At 37.6% G+C, this 20,887-nt stretch overlaps 1 long non-coding RNA gene across 1 annotated transcript in view; it reads right to left on the bottom strand.

The window, feature by feature from the left end:
* Positions 1-1,062: 1,062 nt before the first annotated feature.
* The window catches only part of LOC141410354 (uncharacterized), a 75,307-nt gene continuing 55,482 nt past the window's right edge, over positions 1,063-20,887 (bottom strand). Inside the window, exon 2 of the long non-coding RNA XR_012435193.1 lies at positions 1,063-2,264. This is a non-coding gene — a long non-coding RNA (uncharacterized lncRNA). The remainder of the gene's footprint in view (positions 2,265-20,887) is intronic.

The following is a 20,887-nucleotide window of genomic DNA, read 5'->3' as shown; positions in this document are numbered from 1 at the left end:
AATTAGTGTATTATTAAATATTAGATCTTTAAAAAAGAATTAAAAACTAATTTGTAGAGTGAATTCATGTTCACACAATATACATTCATAAAATATTCAGTCTGACATTTCATGTTTAACACCAATAATCTGAGGTCTAAATGTTTAAAAAATAGATAATTTTAGTAATGCAAGCTGGAAAATATAAAAAATAAAGAACAGTATCATTCACAAGAATTTATTTTCAGGTAATGTTGCAGCTACACTGTTTATGATTTAGTGCATTCAGGATACAAAAGAAAAAAAAAAACGCATGTATTTGTGTCCTTTTCTGCAGATAAATTGCCAATATTTCAAAAGTTTTTTTTTTTTTTTTTTACTTCTCATTTTGTGACCCAGTCCAATCCTAAATTTATATGGATATAAATTAGGATATGGATAATATCTTGTATGGAAATGGATTACGTGCAATTCTGTTCCAGAAAACCAAGGGACTATTTTCTGTAGTGTAGCTGAAATTAAACTTGAGAAATATTCCCTTGATATTATCTATCAGGCTGGGCAGGGTGGCTCTCGCCTGTAATCCCAACACTTTGGGAGGCTGAGGTGGGCAGATCACTTGAGGTCAGTAATTTGAGACCAGCCTGGCCAACATGGTGAAACTCCGTCTCTACTAAAACACAAAAATTAGCTGGGTGTGATGGTGCATCCCTGTAATTCCAGCTCCTCGGGAGTCTGAGGCAGGAGAATTGCTTGAACCCGAGAGGCGGAGGTTGCAGCGAGCCTAGATCACTCTACTACAGCTGTTGACAAAGCGAGACTCCGTCTCAAAAATAAATAAATAAATAAATTAGACCAAAGTACTTGTTTTGAGCTACTAGCAGCAATAAAATTACATCTCATTTTTGACTCTGTGCAATGATAAATTGCTGTCATTGGCAGACTAGATATATGCAATTACCTGAAAACAAAGTACAAATTCGTGTATCAAATGGTAAAATACTTAATAATGAAAATAAGCCATAAAGAAAAACATCAAATATTTTCTTTGCATTCTATAGAAAGCATACATTTACACTATTATTTGTATAAATACGTATTTATTTGAAGGCTAGTACAGAAAGCGTAATTGTTATGCATATTTTGGTTGAGTACCTCTCATTTCTACTCATATAAAGGTGAAATGGGAATAAATTTTACACTGCATATCTTACAGTTAGTTCCATTACTCCATCTTTCAAACAGAACAAATTGACCTTGTTTATGTGTTAAAAGCTTTTTATTTGTATTGAGAATAGATGGGTCAAACATTGTTTCTAACAAGAGATATGACCCAAATAGTAAAACAGAGCAGATGCAAAGGGATAAAATATTAGCATAGAATTCCTATTAAGACGTAATAAATAGATTGTGGTGGTGTGTAGTGTTTAGATGATAGAGATGAACTTCTAAAATGTTCTCAGTATCAGTAGCCACTACAGTGTGCAAAACCTATTATTGCAGCTCTTTAAACCTTTTATTATTGCAGTTCTTCAAGTGTTTTATTGTGTGCTCCCATGACATACAGGAGTGCTGGGAAACATTTGCACTCTCCCCCAACCCACAGCTCTTGCAAATATCTGTTTGATTATGTATCATGCAGTGTTTCATCTCAGACATGATTTGGCACTGTCAGACTCAATTATGTAAGCTTTCTTAATAGCTGATTTATTCAAAGCAAATGATTAATTTTCTTGAACATCAGTTTGGTTTTTGTTTTTGATTAGGTATAATTGTTCGTATATTTGTTGGCAACAACATAAGTTCAGATGAATTCTGTTTAGCAAGATTATGGTCAGAAAAATATTTGCCGGCAGAAGAAAATAGCTGTGAGCATTAATTTTATTCATTCAAATCCTATTAAACTACAGCACATTGCTGTTGTGTAGGCAATCTAATGTACGGACTGTGGAATATATTACTTTCCATATTTATTTTTCTTCATAGAACATCACCCTGTACCATTATTCCACAGAATGCACTGGGAAATGCTGTCATAGAAGATAGCTGGAAGACATTCATGGTAGTGCACATTTCTTGGAGCTGTGTCTAGTCTTGCTAAGAAGACAATTATTAGAAGATCATGGGACGCAGAAGAAATCTTAAGTCTCTCGCATTAGGTTAGGAAACTGCTGTTCATTCGTGTGGACTCTAGGTTCCTGGTGTTCCAGAACTCACTGAAAGTCTGTAAGATGTACATTTTTCTCGGAGATTCCATGGCTTTCATCTTGTTTTCAAAGTAGTATCTGAAGACAGAAAAAGAGGCTGGAGACAGAGAGTCTGTCATTTAGGACATAAATAGAAAATCATTCTTACATTAAAAGAAGGGGCACTATATTCAGCTGAACACGTGTCACGGTTGGTCTGTATTTTATAAAGTTCATTCCAGGCATATTGTGATCGACAGTGAAATCTGAGCAAGTCCACACAAATTCTAAGGACATTCTACAAATACTTTAAAAATGCTCATATGCAACAACAGAAAAGGAAAAGATCCAAATGGAACATAGAAAATCATTCAGAAAAGTTTCTGGAAGGAGAGAAATTAAGACCAGAATGAGACCTTCTCATAGGCCTAATAGACTAAGGTGTCTCTCCATTTACTTAGAGGACCTGAAAGTTTGTATGTAAGTCTTAGAGTTGCATAATTTATTTTTGTTATAGAAAAGCAAGATGTATAAATTGCCCTTACAAAAAAGTAGATTCAATCATGCTAATTAATATTTTGTTAGTTCTCATAAAGTTCTAGTCAAAGGACCCATCCAGGTATGTTTTCACATAGCTGGCTGGACTGGATAGATATGTCATGACAGTTCCTAATGTGGGCAAGTAGCAATGACCCTTACAAATGCTCATTTAAAATAAGTTGTATTTATTTATTTATTATTATTATTATTATTATTATTATTATTTTTGAGACAGGGTCTCTCTCTGTCGCCCAGCCTGGAGTGCAGTGGCGCGATACTGGCTCACTGCAGCCTCTACCTCCAGGTTTAAGTGATTCTTGTGCCTCAGTCTCCCAAGTAGCTGGGACTACAGGCATGTGCCACCACACCCGGCTAATTTTTGTGTTTTTAGTAGAGACAGGGTTTCGCCATGTTGGCCAGGCTAGTCGCAAACTCCTGACCTCAGGTGATCTACCTGCCTTGGCCTCCCAAAGTGCTGGGATTACAGGCATGAGCCACCGCTCCTGGCCAAAAATGTTTTATTTCTGTCTGTGAATGTAACATGAGATGTGAGAATAGACTTCAGTTCTCATACAGTGCTCTACTTCCATTCTCATATCCTCATGACATTTTATTGTAATTGATTGCTTAAATCATCTTTTCTGTTAGAGTATTATCTGAGGACCAGCGCTGTTTTATCACACCTATCCCTACTCTAGTACAGAGAAGCTACTTGAGAGACAGTAACTGAAACCTTGTTTCTAGATGCCACTTTCTGATTCATCACCCCTGGAATTCTTTGTGTTTCTAGAGTATAGTGGTTTATATGTGTGGATTCAAGATTATCACGACAAGCATTAGTGAGGATTCTTTTTATTTAATGACTTGAAAGTATTTCACAAGGTATCATAAACCTATTTTAGCATAGATTTCCAGGTCAGTTGTTCATCAAAAATGGCTCCGAAAGATAAATGGAACATGAATTCTCTTTTTCTTGGAACTGGTTTTGAGAGGACCCTATCATCTCTAATTTGGAAATAACAGCATTTTAGAAAAATTATTTTTTTCCCTAGGATAATACAATTTGCTTAAAAAAACTGAACTTTAGATGATACCAAAATTTGGCTACCAAATGATTAAGGATAATCAATCTGCTGCAAGGTTTTTGGGTTGATCTCTATGATCATTCAGTAAGAGTGTATCCATGCTGTTCTATTCATAAATATACCTGAGTGCTGACCTTTACAGACAGCAATGAATAATGCATGATGTGTGTGTGTGTGTGTATATATATAATATATATACATATATACATATATAATATGTATATATCCACACACACATATATATAATGCTTCTAGGGAGTTTAAAAATAAAGAATAAAGAGAAGACTTAGTATCCTAGGAGACATTTGCTTTCCCTTTCTAGTTTTCTCTACTTTGTAAAATAGCTTCAGGATGAGAAAGTCATCTGAGGTCATGTACTTAGATTTACTTGAAAACATGAAAAAAAAAAAATAGAAGCACAAACCTGTAAATCTCTTGGAGCAACAAGTGGGGAAGTACATATAAGTTGCTGTTAATATTTCCGTTAACGAACCAACCTAGTGAAATTAGGTTTAGAGAGCCATTGAAACTTAATATATTCGTTCATTCAATGAACATTTGTTTTGTGCTTATTATTGGTCAGTCATTTGATGCTGGGAATGCAATCCTGAGTGCAATAGTAGAAAATGGATAAATAAGGATACTAGGTGCTCTAATACCAGTATATGCTTTTACAGGGTATAGTGGGAACATAGAAGTGAGAAAAGTCTGCTCCACCTTAGGTAAAGATGGGAAGAGGAGGAAGGTAGGCAATAATTCACAGAGAACATGATCTTAGGGCTGAATCTTATAAAATAAAAGATAAACCTGAGAAAAGCCATAGAACTGTAAAACAGCTCAGCATGTTTTGAAACCAGCAGATAGATAGGTATGACGGGTATGAAGACTGTACAAGGATGGAACAGAAGAAAACAATTCCTAGAGCTAGAAAGTAATTGGAAGTCAGGTGACAGGAGACCTTTGGGGCCTTTCTAAGGAGTTTGGATTTTATCCTGGAAGTAATGAGACATGAATTGACAGGACTTGTAATGTTAGGGATTGGGCTGCAAAAGGAAGGTGTCTGGAATGACTCTCGGCTTTATTTATGGTTTGAGTGGCTAGGTAGAGTGGTAGTCCCTGAAAAAAAGGATATATTTTGCATCTTTTGTGTGTTTACATCTTCACAACAGTTTTGTGAGGTAGTAAACATTATCATTTTATAAGGAAGAAAAGTGAAGACTTGTATAGGTTAAAGATTTTGTTTGATTTCTTGCAGCTAGTACTTGATGAAATCATATGGAACACAAGAGTTGTCTGATCCCAGGATCTGAGCTTGTAGCCACCGTTGTAGGCTTCCTCAAAGGCACTAGTAAACCACAGGATTTTCAAAAGTCGGAATTGACAAAGAGAAGAAGAAATATTATAACAAAGACTAAGGAAAAAAAAACTGTTATATTTAAGGAGACATTAGTGCTAAGAAATTCTGCTAGAAACTAATCAGCACATATTTAATACCCACATATGCCATAATACAGATCTCTCTCACACACACACACACATACACACACATGCACGAACAAAAATAATTCAGTGTTAACTCAGTGATACACTTTTCTATTCATCCAATTATAATTTTCTCAAAATTCCATAATAAGGACACTTGTGGTAGCAGTTACATAATTAAACTACACATTTTCAAGGGTTTCATTTATGTATACAGCACTGGGTTAAAACTTCATAACATTTTTGAACCTATTAATTAGCTGGAAACTGGATTATTGTTTATTAACATTAACTCACTATCAATCAAAAACTGATGATGCGTCATTAGATTGCCATATTGTGTCAATTTTAGGAATTTATTTAGAATAAGTTTAGCAAGAACTTAGACTTTATTGGTTTATTAAATAAATCAATTTTGCTTCACAAGGCAATTTAGTGTCATATTGATGTTATTAGTATACATAATAATTTGGCAAACATGTAGTTTTTTGTTTTACTTTGAAAATTATGCATAGAAATAGATCTCTACAAATAAAGCTGATAGGGAAGAATTATGCAAAATAGCTGCAAGATTTTGTCGCATTTGTACACATTATAAAGGGTACAACTTGTATTTTCAGTAGTGATTTCCTATTAGTAACACTGGTCAGTGGTCATATTGAAAGAACTTGACTTTTTTTCTGTTGGTAGATTTTGCCTGTTTAATCATTTAAATCAAAATGGAACCTACAGGATGTGTCAGCCAAGTCACACACAAAAAAATACCAATAAAAATTTGCAAACATATTGCCCAACCTTCCAAATAAACCTAAAGAAATAAAAATAAAATTAAGAATACTATTTTGAGTATATCAAACTGACAAAAAATAAATAGAAACATGATTATCATACTGAGTATGGCAAAGACTTCAAAAAAATTATTGTCCTATACCACCAATAGTATCAAACTTTATTGAGAGTAACTTAGAAAAAGATGTACAGAGTCTTTCATGCCCGTGGTCCTAATGATCCTACCTTTTGAAATTTATTTATGATGACATTATGAGGAAAATCTAGTTGACTGTTACATTTTTATAATTAAGATAACCGTCATAGGAAATAGGACAATATTATGAATAACTTTGTGCCAATAAAATGTAAAAATGTAAGTGATATAGACACATTTCTAGAAAAACAAACTTACAAAAATGGATACATAAATGAATAAATTATCAGAGTAGTCCTCTATTAAGTAGAAGCCATATGGGGAAAAAAAAAAAAAAAAAAAAAATCTTCCCACAGCAAATACCCCAGGTCCAGATATCTTTACCAGTGAATTTTACTTTGCATCATTTGATTTCTACTAAGTGTACTGCAGGATGTGGAGGAAGGAAAAGATGAGTTCATGGCTTTAAATCCTAATCCACAACCTCAGTAGGGATCCAGGAAACTTCTGTAATTGTCCTGGAAAACACAGACACACACAGAAATATCTCCTGTAGCTGCAGGGTTAAAATTTCTGAAAACCAAGCTTCAAGTCTGATCCTGTGGGCAGCTGAACTTACAAATGCAACAATGTGGGTGCATCTCAAAAACATGATGGAGAGCAAAACTGCCAGACACAAAAAGGATATACGGTCTAATTGCATTTCTGAAAAGATGAAAAAATAAAACCAACAAACCTTACAAGTTTTGATGGCATATTACAAACAAACAAACAAACAGCAAAGGGATTACCATAAATGTTAGGAGAGGAATTATCAAAATGGAGAAGGGAATAATAATTGGGAGAGGACCAGAGGGGACCGTCTCTGTGCTGGCCGTACTCTCTTCCTTGGCTTGACTAAGGTAACAAGGGTGATTGCCTTGTGATAGTTTTTTGAGCTATGCACTTATGTTCTGTGGAACTATCTATATATATATATGTATTATTTCTCAAAACCAAAAGGATTAAAAGGAACCCTGAAGGGTTTGCTATCTAACTGGGAAACAAAAGACAAGATCCTTAAATGACTGACAAGTCTCTAAATAATCTGGCCTCCTACTAATGGTTTGATGTCTCAATTTTTCTTCCTCTCTCTCCCTCTGCTCCTGAATCTACACATATAGAGTTGAACATGATCAGAGAAAACCCAACACTCATGCTGTCTGGTATCACTTGAGATTCATAACTACCAAACCTAAGAGGGAGCTTTAAAGCTGCAGTATTTTTTTCCTTGTCCATTCACTTGTCACTCACCAAGGTGACAATTTCATAACTCCTGTACAACCTTCAAGCCCTCCATTCCCTGATTTCACTGCCCCTCCTCACTCCACAGTAGCAGTTTTGCTTCCTCTTTGTACTGAGAAAATGGAAACAATTCCACTGGGTGGACACAAAGCTGTATCATCCACATCCCTTTTCACAAAAACAGCCTTATACCGTAGCTGCCGGGATCAGCAGATGTCTTCCAGCATTCAGCAACTATAAAGTCCATCTCACTTTTGGAGATCCCAGAATGCACCCTTCTAGGGGAAGCTCAAATCCAGTGTCCATTTCCAGGAGTGGTTGAGGGCAGCATAAAGGCTGGAGGAACAGATCCAGAGCTATCTTTGTGTTGGTTAAGTTTTGCCAGGCATGTACTGTAGTTTGAATTTCTCCTCCATCCATTTGTTTCCTCTCTCTCCCTTCCCTAAGTGTTGATCCCTAACACATATTCAGTATTCCAAACTCCATCTCAGTATTTGCTTCCAGTGAATCCAACCTGTGATACCTCAAACACATTCAGATTTCCATCACCATGTTCACCTACTAACTTGCTTTTTTCCTCAATATCCTATGACTGCCTTCTTTACAGAGTGTTTTTACTTAAAGCTAATCACTTCATTTGTGCACTGCCTTTGCTTACTGAGAGAGAGAACTCTAGCAATTCTTTCTCCCCTCGCCATTTTTTCCTTTTTGTAAAATTGCTATTATCTCTCCTTTATTATTATTTTTTTAATCTTTGCCTTGGTCCATTTCACCGGCTACTGAGCTGTTCTGCTTTCTTTTGCAAAATTATTAATAATCTCAGACTCCCAATTCCTCTTCTCTCATTTCCTCTGTAGCTTATTCTAATCAGGCTTCCCCCTCCATTAGTGGAAACTGCCCTTTTCAAAGTCATCAATGGCTTTTACAATGCAAACTATGATGCTCTGATCTCAGTCTTCATCATACTTAACTGCGTGATTGATAAAATTTTCTGCTCCTTAAAATGTTTCCCACTTGGCTTCCAGGACACCAAACTCTTTTACTTTTTTCTCCTCCTAGTTCACGGCTCACTCTCAGATGAGCCACCTAGTGCACAATTCCAAGAAATGCCGTTTACCTAGAGCAAAACACCAGCAGTGGCTCTACTTCTCGGTCCTCTTTTCTAATTGTTCTCTTTTCCCTGTCTCTTAAGGTAAGAGGGTCACATTTATGTTTTCTATGTACACATTTCTCTTCCAGACACTCAGACTCAGAAATGCACAAACCCCCTGACATCTTTATTTAAATGACTAATAGATACATTAATGTGTCCAAAATGAATTCTAAATTCATCCCAAACTTGCACCACTGGACATTTCTGCTCCCTCAGTTTATGACAACTCCATCCTTCCAGTTGCTCAAGCTCGTTCTATTTCATTTTATTTTGTGTTTCAAAACAAAACAAAATAGAAGAACAATAAGGATTGTATATTACTTTTACTTTATGCTCAGAGATGGGGAGGGAATAATGGTGGTTAAAGAATTAACCTACTTTCCAATTCTCTAGGGATAGCACTCTGAATTTAAATATTTCAAATGGGTTGACAACCGTCAAAGACATTTTCCCACTACTTCCTCCCTCTCCTCTGGTATTCAATTCCTTTCTAATTTGACTCATATTCACCTATTTCTTTAACACCAAATCAGTCTTTCAGCTTTATATCTAGAAGTATATATTCAACACTTGTCATTTGTGAAAAAAACAAAAGGTAGTTATGCAATAGATGAAGTTATGTCCAGAAATCTACCAAAAAGAGATTTTTTTGCCAGATATAAATTAATAAGGAGTTTTCTGAGGAACTTTCAAAAAGGAATTTTTGGAGTTTACCTTTTTAAAAATGTTTCCGGTGTTTAATATGTGAAGAGGAATACAATTTCTGGTTATTATAGAGGGAGAAACAAAACTCAAGCAGCTCTATCCGTTTTTATGTAGGCCTTTAGTCCATTTTTTAAACTATAAATAAATCCCTAGAGATTATGGTTTCAGGTTCCTAAGACTAAATATGTAAATAACTACGCTACAAAGTGCTAGAGCTCATCAATTGTGAGTTACAAAAATCCATAGTAGAGTTTAACTTGATGGAAACAAAAATAGGAAAACCAAAAACAAAACGGAAAGATTAAAATCTTGTCTCTAGTTCCTTTCCTCTTTCAGTGGAAATGTATTAAAGCAAATAAACATCACTTGTGCTTGACCTTAGATTTCCAGAGCAGTAACAGAATATACAAAATTCATGTACAAGTTAACTTTCAAAATTAAGATGATGATACAGTAGTTCCCCCTGAGTCTTGGGGGATGTGTCCCAAGACCCCAGTGGATGCCCGAAATCACAAATAGTAGCCAACCCTATATATATACACCATGATTTTTCCTATACTTACATACCTATGATAAAGTTTAATTTAGGAAATAGGCACAGTAAGAGATTAACAACAATAAAAATAAAATAGGACAATTATAACAACATTTTGTAGTAAGAGTAATGTGAATGTGTTCTCTGTCTCTCTCTCAAAATACCTGATTTTACCTCAACTATTTTCAGACCATGGTTGACTGAAGGTAACTGAAACCATGAAAAGTGAAACCGCAGAATTGGGGAGAGTACCGTATCCGCAAATGATGCTATGGCTGGTGATGCTAACAGCAAGGCTACCAGCCTAGTCAGGCATTCTTATCCATAGAAGAGTTGCCATGGGAACCTCATGGCAACCCACAGATTTCAAGTACTGTATGTTCTGCCTAAATAAATAATGAAAAGCTATCTTCTTATTTAATGTTCTCCATATCTACATACTTAATAGGGCAGGATGCTACCTCTAAATAAAGGTAAAAATGAGAGACATACAAAAATAATATAAAGATTACATCTCTGCATTTTAAAAGCACATTGCATGTTAAGTAATTATGTTTTCATTTCATTCTGGATCAGAAGATCAGATACACATCACTGCTTATTCAGACCTCACCTGATCCTATTTATAGGCCCCTCTCAAACTCACTGAAGATGGGAGTAATCTCTATATCTATGCAGAGTGTGAGGTAATTCTGGGAGACACCTTTCTGTGCAAAATGTCAGGTGTTAGCTCCCCATGGAGGAACTCTCTCCTTGACACTTGATGACCTCACAGAAACAAGTGATAGCATTCTTTTCTTAGGCTGTGAGGTAGGGTTAGATGATCCTCACTTTTCTGTTACCACTTGTGTTCTTTCTGTATGTGCTTTTTAAATTCACTAAATAATAGAAAAATGCTTTGAATACATTATCAACCTCACAATAAGAGGATTTTTTTTCTTCCTAAACATATTGAAATATTTTAGACACTAGAAAATAAAGGATTTTAATGAATGGAGTGTAACTATTTAAAACTTTTTTCTTCTTTCCCCAAAGTGAATAAATAACAATTGTAGGCTATGTAGGAAACTCAGACTAGCGTAGGCAGATAATATTAGTTTTTTAATCACGAAATTATTTAAGTGCATTTGAGAGAATTTATGATATAAATTCTCTTAATTTTATATTTGATAAGAAATATAAAGATAGAAGCTAATGAACAGGGAGAAGAACTAAGTATTCTTGAGTTGTTTGTGAAAGTAATAATTTAATCTAAGTTATATTCACTTAGCCGCTGCAAGATTAAGTTTCTATGTGGAAAAAAAGGGTGAAAAGGAGAGCACCAAAACCTTACGTGACTGGAGTTGATTTAATGGAATGTTTCTGCTCCTCACTGAAATGCCTCAGAATGTGGTAAGTACAGTCAGAAAGTTTTTAATATTTACTGTCAACATACAGTAAAGATTTAGGAAGAGAAAGGAGGGAATAGGGAACTCTGTCTTCCTAAGCCTAATTTCATTAAGGAACTTAACAAAGGGAAAAGACGCTAAGCTATTTTCTTGTAAGAAACTCACCTGAAAAGGGATCCAAATATGAACAAGAACAATCACTTAGCACTGACTTCTTAAGAAGATATGTTTTCCTCTGGCACATGATGCCTGGCACATAGTAGGCCCCAGGGAATATTCACTGAATGAGGGAATGCATGATAGAATACATTAGAGAGTGTATTTTTGCCTGCATTACTTTAATTGAATACATTTTAAGAATAATATGTTACTCTTTGAAATTCCATATTCTTCTTTCTATTAATTTTATAAAGCATAATGAAAGAAAATACCAATGAAACTCCTTTTATTTTAATTATTTTAATTGTAAAGATTTCTTGATTTATCAACTAATATGGAGGAAATTTTTGACCAAGTGAAAAAACAGGTTAGTGTAAATCTTAGCAATTATTACCTTAATCTATAACTGATTTCTCTTATTGAATTCAGTGCTCAACATTTGAACATTATTTTCTTTTCGAAATTGAAGTTGGGGAGTAAGAGATGTTCTCCAGGTGTCAACTGTTGTCTTAGGAGGCTTCAAAAGAAACATGAGCAAGCTATTGGCTAATGGGTTTGAATTAATGGTTATTGGAAAGTTAAAAATGTACTATATGCCATCATCTAGGTATCTACAGCCATTTCTCTGTTCTTTCTCCATGTCCTTGTCCCTCATTCGTCTAAAATCCTTCCCTGCCTATAAGCAATTACAGTGAAAAATGCTGGAGTAGAATGACATAAGATCTTTAAGGTCAAGAGCCAGGTGATTTCAGATACTATGACTTTTCAGAAAGCCCAAAGAAGTTATTTCCTTACTTACATCACTATTGATGTATGCAAATTATGATGCATGCAGGAAGAAAAAAAATTTTCTTAATTTCCACACTCAGGCAAGCTAAACACTTTGAAATATACTTGACAATGTTCTGCAGTATTGGAAGTAGTATCTACTTCTGATGTTTCAATTCCTGTATGTCAAACATTATCAAAGAGGGCAATATCGCCCCCAAGGGGATGAAACTTCATTATTGGAAGGTGGAAAATTCTTATCTCTTTAATGTACAATATTAAGCACAGACATACATACAGTAATTACAGATACAGCATATCTGGGGTATTATAATTTCATAGTGGGGGATTAGGGAAAAAATGTCTAAAAAGGCTCCTTGGCAAGCAGGGTGGAGGGGATAACGAAAAAAGCTTAAGAAACACTATTGTACATTGTGCTTTCCATTTATTAAAAAAATCTTATTCCCCCCCAGGTTCAGGCTAATGGAACAAATGATAGAGAACTAATAGTTCTATGGGAACCATTTTTTTAAATAGTCGAGCAATGTAGGACTCTCAGGTAAAAGCTTCTTTACAGACTGTGCTTAGATCTGGGACTGAAGTAAGGTCCTTATTGTTTGAATTGTAGTCAAGTCATTGCTACAAGCCAATCTAAACCTGAAACAGAAAGAGAGAAAGCTCTGTCCTGGAGAGAAAATTGCATAGCGAGAACATAGTGTACCTGGACACAGAGTGAAAGAGCAGGCTGAAGGAGGCTGCTGCATCTGAGCACAGGCTGGTCTCAGCAAGTACACGCAGAGACCTGCTTTGGGGCCCAGTGATTTCCCTCTACTAGCGAAATGACATAGTAAGTATCAAGAGTCTCAAAGGGCTGGACGTGGTGGCTCATGCCTGTAATCCCAACCCTTTGGGAGGTCAAGGCGGGCGGATCACTTAAGTTCAGAGCTTAAGACCAGCCTGATCAGCAAGGTGAAACCCCAACTCTACTAAAACTAGAAAAATTAGCCGGGTGTGGTGGCGGGTGCCTGTAATCCCAGCTACTCGGCAGACTAAGGCAGGAGAATCACTTGAACCCAGGAGGCAGAGGTTGCAGTTAGCCGAGATTGCACCACTGCACTCCAGCCTGGCGGACAGAGCGAGACTCCATCTCAAAAGAAAAAAAAAAAGGAAAACCTCAAATTAACTACTTTTTCTAAGAACGGTAGGTGCGGAGAAATAACGCTGAAATGTATCATTTTTTGAAAATATGAGAAAAGAATGGAGGATTCTCTCAAATGTGTGGTACTACAAATTGAAATGAATTTTGTCAACTACTTTTGCCTAATTCGCCACCGATAAATAGATCTTTATTTTAGATTTCTATGTATAAGTTAATATTCATCTAACACTCAGGTGTTTTTTTTTTCTATGTTGTTCTGTAAATACCTCAGAAAACATAAGATTAACTCTTGATTGTTTTTCTCAATTATTTATTAATTAAAAGAATTCTTTTTCCATTTTTAGGCTGAAATCTTATTGGATAATTCTGTATTAGTATAAGAAACAAGTGAGCAGAGAAAAATACAGGAATGAAAAGAAAAAAATGAATGACTAGTTACTATTCATGTTATTTCAGTAGTTCTTTTTCATTACTACAGAAAACAGAAACGCTAGACTAGTGTTGTCCAATGAAATACCCTGCTGTGATGGACAGGAACTATATAGGCACTTTCTAATACGAAAGTGCTACCTATTTGGAATTAAGTTCTTGAAGTGCAGCAGTGGGACTGAAGGACTGAAGTATTAAATTTAAATTTTAATTAAATTTAGCATATAGTCACTTGGGGCTAGTGCCTTACCATATTGGTCAGTGCAACACTTAGATTCTGAGGATGTTTGGCATACTTTAATTTACAAAATCAAATTCTGTAGTTTGCAATAATGTAATAAGAAAACTGGCAAACCATTGCGAGTTTTACTCACTACACATATTTGGGCTCCTAGGTTAATATTATGTCTTTGTTTGCGAAAACTGTCAATAGTGGTCTCCTGGTTCAAATCTAAATATGGAGGCCTCCCACAGGTGTGGTTATGAAAATGCATTGATCAATTGCGTGTTTCTTACACAAAAAACTAAAGTCCCTTAAATGAGTAGACTAATATTAAAGAATATTAGTATTGATATGTTTAAATGAAATATGCAACTTAGAACAAAATGTTTAGAGGTAAACATTTCAAGATATAATTGGCACCTTGCTCATAATTTTCCTTATTCTCGATCATAACTTAAGCCTAATTCTCAACAGAAGTTGAATTAGAGCTTGCATTCTGTGACAAAACCTAGCAGACAATTATTGAACACTGCAAAAATAAACATGTTTTCCACATCTACTAAAAGATTTAAGACAGATACAAGCCAGACAAGTCCAAATATTTTACTTATAAAATGCAATATATTTGTTTAGCCAAAAGGAAATATATCTTATTTGAGTTAAATAAGTATTTTATTTTGTAGGAATGAAATTTTGCTTATAACATAATGAAAATGTAATGCACTCTGTTTATGATCTTAAAATTATTTCCAACAGATTTTTATAGCAATAATAATATTAGACTATCTTAAAGTCTAGAGACAACATGAGAGAGGATATTCATATTAATTGGTTAAATATTAAATAGATGACACATTTTTAGTTAAGGGTCACAGATAATAATTTCAAAAGTGACAAGTTTCAGCTTGTGATTATTCTCTTTGTTGCCTCCAATTTTTACTTTAGGAGCTATTTACAGGTAGCATTTATTAAGCATTTTAAACTATGCACCAGGCACTGTGTTAAGTGGTAATCGGATAGATGTTATCTTACTTAATGTTTATAATAATGCTATTATATCACAGCTGTTATTATCTGAATTACATTATGAAGTAAACTGCAGTTCACAATGATTAACTTACCAGGGCTCACACAGCCAGCAAATTGCAGAGCTGAGATTTGCATCAGGCTCTGCCTCAGTCCAGAGCCCATGGCTCACATCTTAACCTCTACACCAACTGCCTCTTAAGAATTTTCCAGTATATATCAATACACACCAGGAACAATAATAGAGACTTCAAACTAATGATTAAAGAGTAGGGAGCTGCTGATGCCTTGGTATATGCTGCAAGAATAACACTTTTAATGAAAGATGAAGAAAGATTTTTGCTGAATTTAATAAAGAAAATGTCAACAACTGGTTTTGTTTTGGTTTGGTTTTCTGAAACATAATTTCCCAATGCACAAAAAAGCACTGAGCAAATTGTTGAGTTATGGATATAATTAAGTTAGGTTTCCCTTATGCACAAATAATAGCTTTTCTAATCATTTATACTAAAAATCACCACAAGTTTCACAAGATCTAAGTGATCAACATTGAAAGTGGAAAGATTGCTCTGCCAGGATTCTTATGGAACCTCTTGCTTTGCTGTTATTCAGAAAACAAAGCGTATCACTTTTATTGCATTGTAAATTGTTCCTTAGTGATCTTTCTTTCTGACTGGCTAATTAGCGAATTCAGAGTCTGGGATGGGTGAGTCTTCTTAAATATAAATATCTATTCTTGATACTTTACTATAGCTGAGTAATTTCAGAAATAAAAACAACATCTTTGTATGTCCAAGGTTGGTTATATTCAGTAAAACTGGAAACAAAATGAGATCACAGGTAAGAAATATATCAGAATCCAATATTAACCCAATATTAACCATATTTTTATAGCCATTTTTACAATAATATCTTTTTTCACTGAGTGTGTATGTTCAAATTTATTGAAAACCCATTTTTATGAATTGGTAAGTACACCAAATATGGCATTAATAGAACTATAGCCTTAACTACATGCTTATTGTCAGGCCTCTGAGCCCAAGCTAAGCCATCATATCCCCTGTGACCTGCACGTATACACCTAGACGGCCTGAAGCAAGTGAAGAATCAGAAAAGAAGTGAAAATGGCTGGTTCCTGCCTTAACTGATGACATTCCACCATTGTGATTTGTTTCTGCCCCACCTTAACTGAGCGGTTGACCTTGTGAAATTCCTTCTCCTGGCTCAGAAGCTCCCCCACTGAGCACCTTGTGACCCCCACTCCTGCCCACAGGAGAACAACTGTTGGCCAGTTAAAAGCGACTAGCACGGCCACAGGACTAAAGACATGGGTGTCAAGCTTTTTGGGAAAGGGCTCTCTAACAACTTCTGACTCTTTGGAGTTGGGAGCATTGGTTTGCCTGGAATCAGCTTCTGCTTTTCCTGTACTTCCGGGCTGAGCTGAGGTTCGACAGAGAGGAAAGCCATTCAGCTCCAGGGTCCTGACAACAAGTTGGTTGACCCTGCGGCCATAAGTGGAACTCTCAAAGGCATGTCACCCAAGTGAGACTCGCCCATCTATTCTATCTACCCTGACCCTTGCCTCCTGGTTCCTAATGCCTGCCAGACAAACTTTCTCTCGCCTCTCTTCTCTGAGACTAGTCCTGCTTCTAAAAATCACTCCCTGTCTCTGGTGCTTTTCTAGTTTTTCCTATAAGAATGATTTCTAAACCTCAGGACTCTGTTACCTTCTTTAGGCACCCAGGCTCACCAATCAAAAAGATATAATTTTTGCCCAAAGCCCCATTGTAGGGGGTACTATCTGGAATTTTAGGATCCCTCTTCAGACTAGCAGGCCTAACAAAAGCTATTCCTGAAGCTAGGATATGGGGAGCCTCAGAAATTTTATCCTTCCTATTCATATAAGTGAGGACAAAAGGCATCACTCTACCAACTCTAGAGATTCCTCCCCTCCCTCAGGGTATGGCCCTCCACTTCATTTTAGGGGCATAACATCTTAATAGGACGGGGTAAGGTCCCATACTAACAGGAGAATGCTTAGGACTCTTAACAGGTTTTTGAGAATGCACCAGTAAGGGCCAGTAAATCTGACCTTCCTCGGTCCTCCTTGTGGTCTGAGAGGAAAACTAGTGTTTCTGCTGCTGTATCAGTGAACCCAACTATTCCAATCAGCAGGGTCCAGGGACTGTTGCGGGTTCTTGGGCAGGGGGAGAAACAAAACAAACCAAAACCGTGGGCGGTTTTGTCTTTCAGATGGAAAACACTCAGGCATCAACAGGCTCACCCTTGAAATGCATCCTAAGTCATTGGGACCAATTTGACCCACAAACCCTGAAAAAGAGATGGCTCATTTTTTTCTGCACTATGGCCTGGTCCCAATATTCTCTCTCTGATGGGGAAAAATGGCCACCTGAGGGAAGTATAAATTACAATACTATCCTGCAGCTTGACCTTTTCTGTAAGAGGGAAGGCAAATGCAGTGAAATACCTTATGTCCAAGCTTTCTTTTCATTGAAGGAGAATACACAACTATGTAAAATTTGCAATTTACATCCCACAGGAGGACCTCTTAGCTTACCCCCATATCCTAGCCTCCCTATAGCTCCCCTTCCTATTAATGATAATCTTCCTCTAATCTTCCCCACCCAGAAGGAAATAAGCAAAGAAATCTCCAAAGGACCACAACTGCACCCCCACCCCCCGCCACCCCGGGCTATTGGTTATGTCCCCTTGAAGCTGTAGGGGGAGGGGAATTTGGCCCAACCCGGGTGCATGTCCCCTTCTCCCTCTCTGATTTAAAGCAAATCAAGGCAGACCTGGGGAAGTTTTTAGATGATCCTGATAGGTACATAGATGTCCTACAGGGTCTAGGGCAAACCTTTGATCTCGCTTGGAGAAATGTCAAGCTATTGTTAGATCAAACCCTGGCCTTTAATGAAAAGAATGCGGCTTTAGTTGCAGCCCGAGAGTTTGGAGATACCTGGTATCTTAGTCAAGTAAATGATAGAATGACAGCTGAAGAAAGGGACAAATTCCCTACTGGTCAGCAAGCCGTCCCCAGTATGAATCCCCACTGGGACCTTGACTCAGATCATGGGGACTGGAGTCATAAACATCTGTTGACCTGTGTTCTAGAAAGACTAAGAAGAATTAGGAAAAAGCCCATGAATTATTCAATGATGTCCACCATAACTCAGGGAAAAGAAGAAAATCCCTCTGCCTTCCTTGAGCGGCAATGAGAGGCCTTAAGAAAATATACTCCTCTGTCGCCCGAATCACTTGAGGGTCAATTGATTCTAAAAGATAAGTTTATTACCCAATCAGTCTCAGATATCAGGAGAAAGCTCCAAAAGCAAGCCCTGGGCCCTGAACAAAATCTGGAGATATTATTAAACCTGGCAACCTCGGTGTTCTATAGTAGGGAACAAGAGGAACAGGCCCAAAAGGAAAAGCGAGATCAGAGAAAGGCCGCAGCCTTAGTCATGGCCCTCAGACAGGTGGTTCAGAGAGGACAGAAAATGGAGCAGGCCAATGACCCAGTAGGGCTTGTTATCAGTGTGGTTTACAAGGACACTTTTAAAAAGATTGTCCAATGAGAAAGAAGCTGCCCCCTTGTCCATGTCCGCTGTGCCTAGGCAATCACTGGAAGGTGCACTGCCCCAGAGGACAAAGGTTCTCTGGGTCGGAAGCTCCCAACCAGATGATCCAACAACAAGATTGTGAGTGCCCTGGGCAAGTGCCAGCTCATGTCATCACCCTCACTGAGCCCCGGGTATGTTTAACCATTGAGGGTCAGAAAATTGACTTCCTCCTGTACACTGGTGCAGCATTCTCAGTGTTAATCTCCTGTTCTGGACGACTGTCCTCAAGGTCCGTTACCATCTGAGGAATCCTGGGACAGCCTGTAACCAGGTATTTCTCCCACCTCCTCAGTTGTAATTGGAGACTGTTCTTTTCACATGCCTTTTTTATTATGCCTGAAAGTCTCACACCCTTATTAGGGAGAGATATATTAGCCAAAGCTGGAGCTATTATCTACATGAACATGAGTAACAAGTCACCCATTTGTTGTCCCCTGCTTGAGGAGGGAATCAACCCTGAAGTCTGGGCATTGGAAGGACAATTTGGAAGGGCAAAATATGCCTGCCCAGTCCAAATCAGGGTAAAAGACCCCACCACTTTTCCTTATCAAAAGCAATATCCCTTAAGGCCTGAAGCTCATAAAGGATTACAGGATATTGTTAAATGTTTAAAAGCTCAAGCCTTAGTAAGGAAATGCAGCAATCCCTGCAACATCCCAATGAGGCAGTAATTCCTCTATATCCAGTTGTACCCAACCCCTATACCTTGCTCTCTCAAATACCAGAGGAAGCAGAATGGTTCACAGTTCTGAACCTCAAGGATGCCTTCTTCTGTATTCCCCCGCACTCTGACTCCCAGTATCTCTTTGCCTTTGAGGATCCCACAGATCACACGTCCCAACTTACGTGGACGGTCTTGCCCCAGTGGTTTAGGGATAGCCCTCACCTGTTTGGTCAGGCACTGGCCCAAGATCTAGGCCACTTCTCAAGTCCAGGCACTCTGGTCCTTCAGTATGTGATGATTTACTTTTGGCTACCAGTTCAGAAGCCTCATGCCAGCAGGCTACTCTAGATCTCTTGAACTTTCTAGCTAATCAAGAGTACAAGGCATCCAGGTCGAAGGCCCGGCTTTGCCTACAGCAGGTCAAATATCTAGGCCTAATCTTAGCCAGAGGAACCAGGGCCCTCAGCAAGGAATGAACACAGCCTGTACTGTCTTATCCTCACCCTAAGACATCAAAACAGTTGCGAGGGTTCCTTGGAATCACCGGCTTTTGCCATCTGTGGATCCCTGGATACAGCGAGATAGCCAGGCCCCTCTATACTATAATCAAGGAGACCCAGAGGGCAAATACTCATCTAGTAGAACGGAAACCAGGGGATAGAAACAGCCTTCAAAACCTTAAAGCAGGCCCAAGTACAAGCTTCAGTTTTAAGCCTTCTCACAGGACAAAACTTCTCTTTATACATCACAGAGAGCACAGGGATAGCTCTTGGGATCCTTACTCAGACTCGTGGGACAACCCCACAACCAGTGGCTTACCTAAGTAAGGAAATTGATGAAGTAGCAAAAGGCTGGCCTCAATGTTTATGAGTAGTTGCAGCAGTCACCGTCTTACTGTCAGAGACTATCAAAATAATACAACGAAAGGATCTCACTGTCTGGATTACTAATGATGTAAATGGCATACTAGGTGCCAAAGGAAGTTTATGACTATCAGACAACCGCCTACTTAGATACCAGGAGCTACTCCTTGAGGGACTGGTGCTTCAAATATGTACACGCGTGGCCCTCAACCCTGCCACTTTTCTCCCAGAGAATGGGGAACCAATCACGCATGAGTGCCAACAAATTATAGTCCAGACGTTTGCCGCCAGAGATAATCTCTTAGAAGTTCCCTTAGCTAATCCTGACCTTAACCTATATACCGATGAAAATTCATTTGTGGAGAATGGGCTACAAAGGGCAGGTTATGCCATAGTTAGTGATATAACCATACTTGAAAGTAAGCGTCTTCCCCCAGGGACCAGCGCCTAGTTAGCAGAACTAGTGGCACTTACCCAAGCCTTAGAACTGGGAAAGGGAAAAAGGATAAATGCGTATATAGATAGCAAGTATGCTTATCTAATCCTATATGCCCACGCTGCAATATGGAAAGAAAGGGAGTTCCTAACCTCTGGGGGAACCCCCATTAAATATCACAAGGAAACCATGGAGTTATTGCACACAAAAACCCAAAAAGGTGGCAGTCTTACACTGCCAAAGCCATCAAAAGGGGA

This window comes from Macaca fascicularis, chromosome 5 (assembly GCF_037993035.2).
Source record: "Macaca fascicularis isolate 582-1 chromosome 5, T2T-MFA8v1.1".
Lineage (NCBI taxonomy): Eukaryota > Metazoa > Chordata > Mammalia > Primates > Cercopithecidae > Macaca > Macaca fascicularis.
Note: the sequence above shows the minus strand (reverse complement) of the source record. Positions and strands in the feature narration are given on the sequence as shown.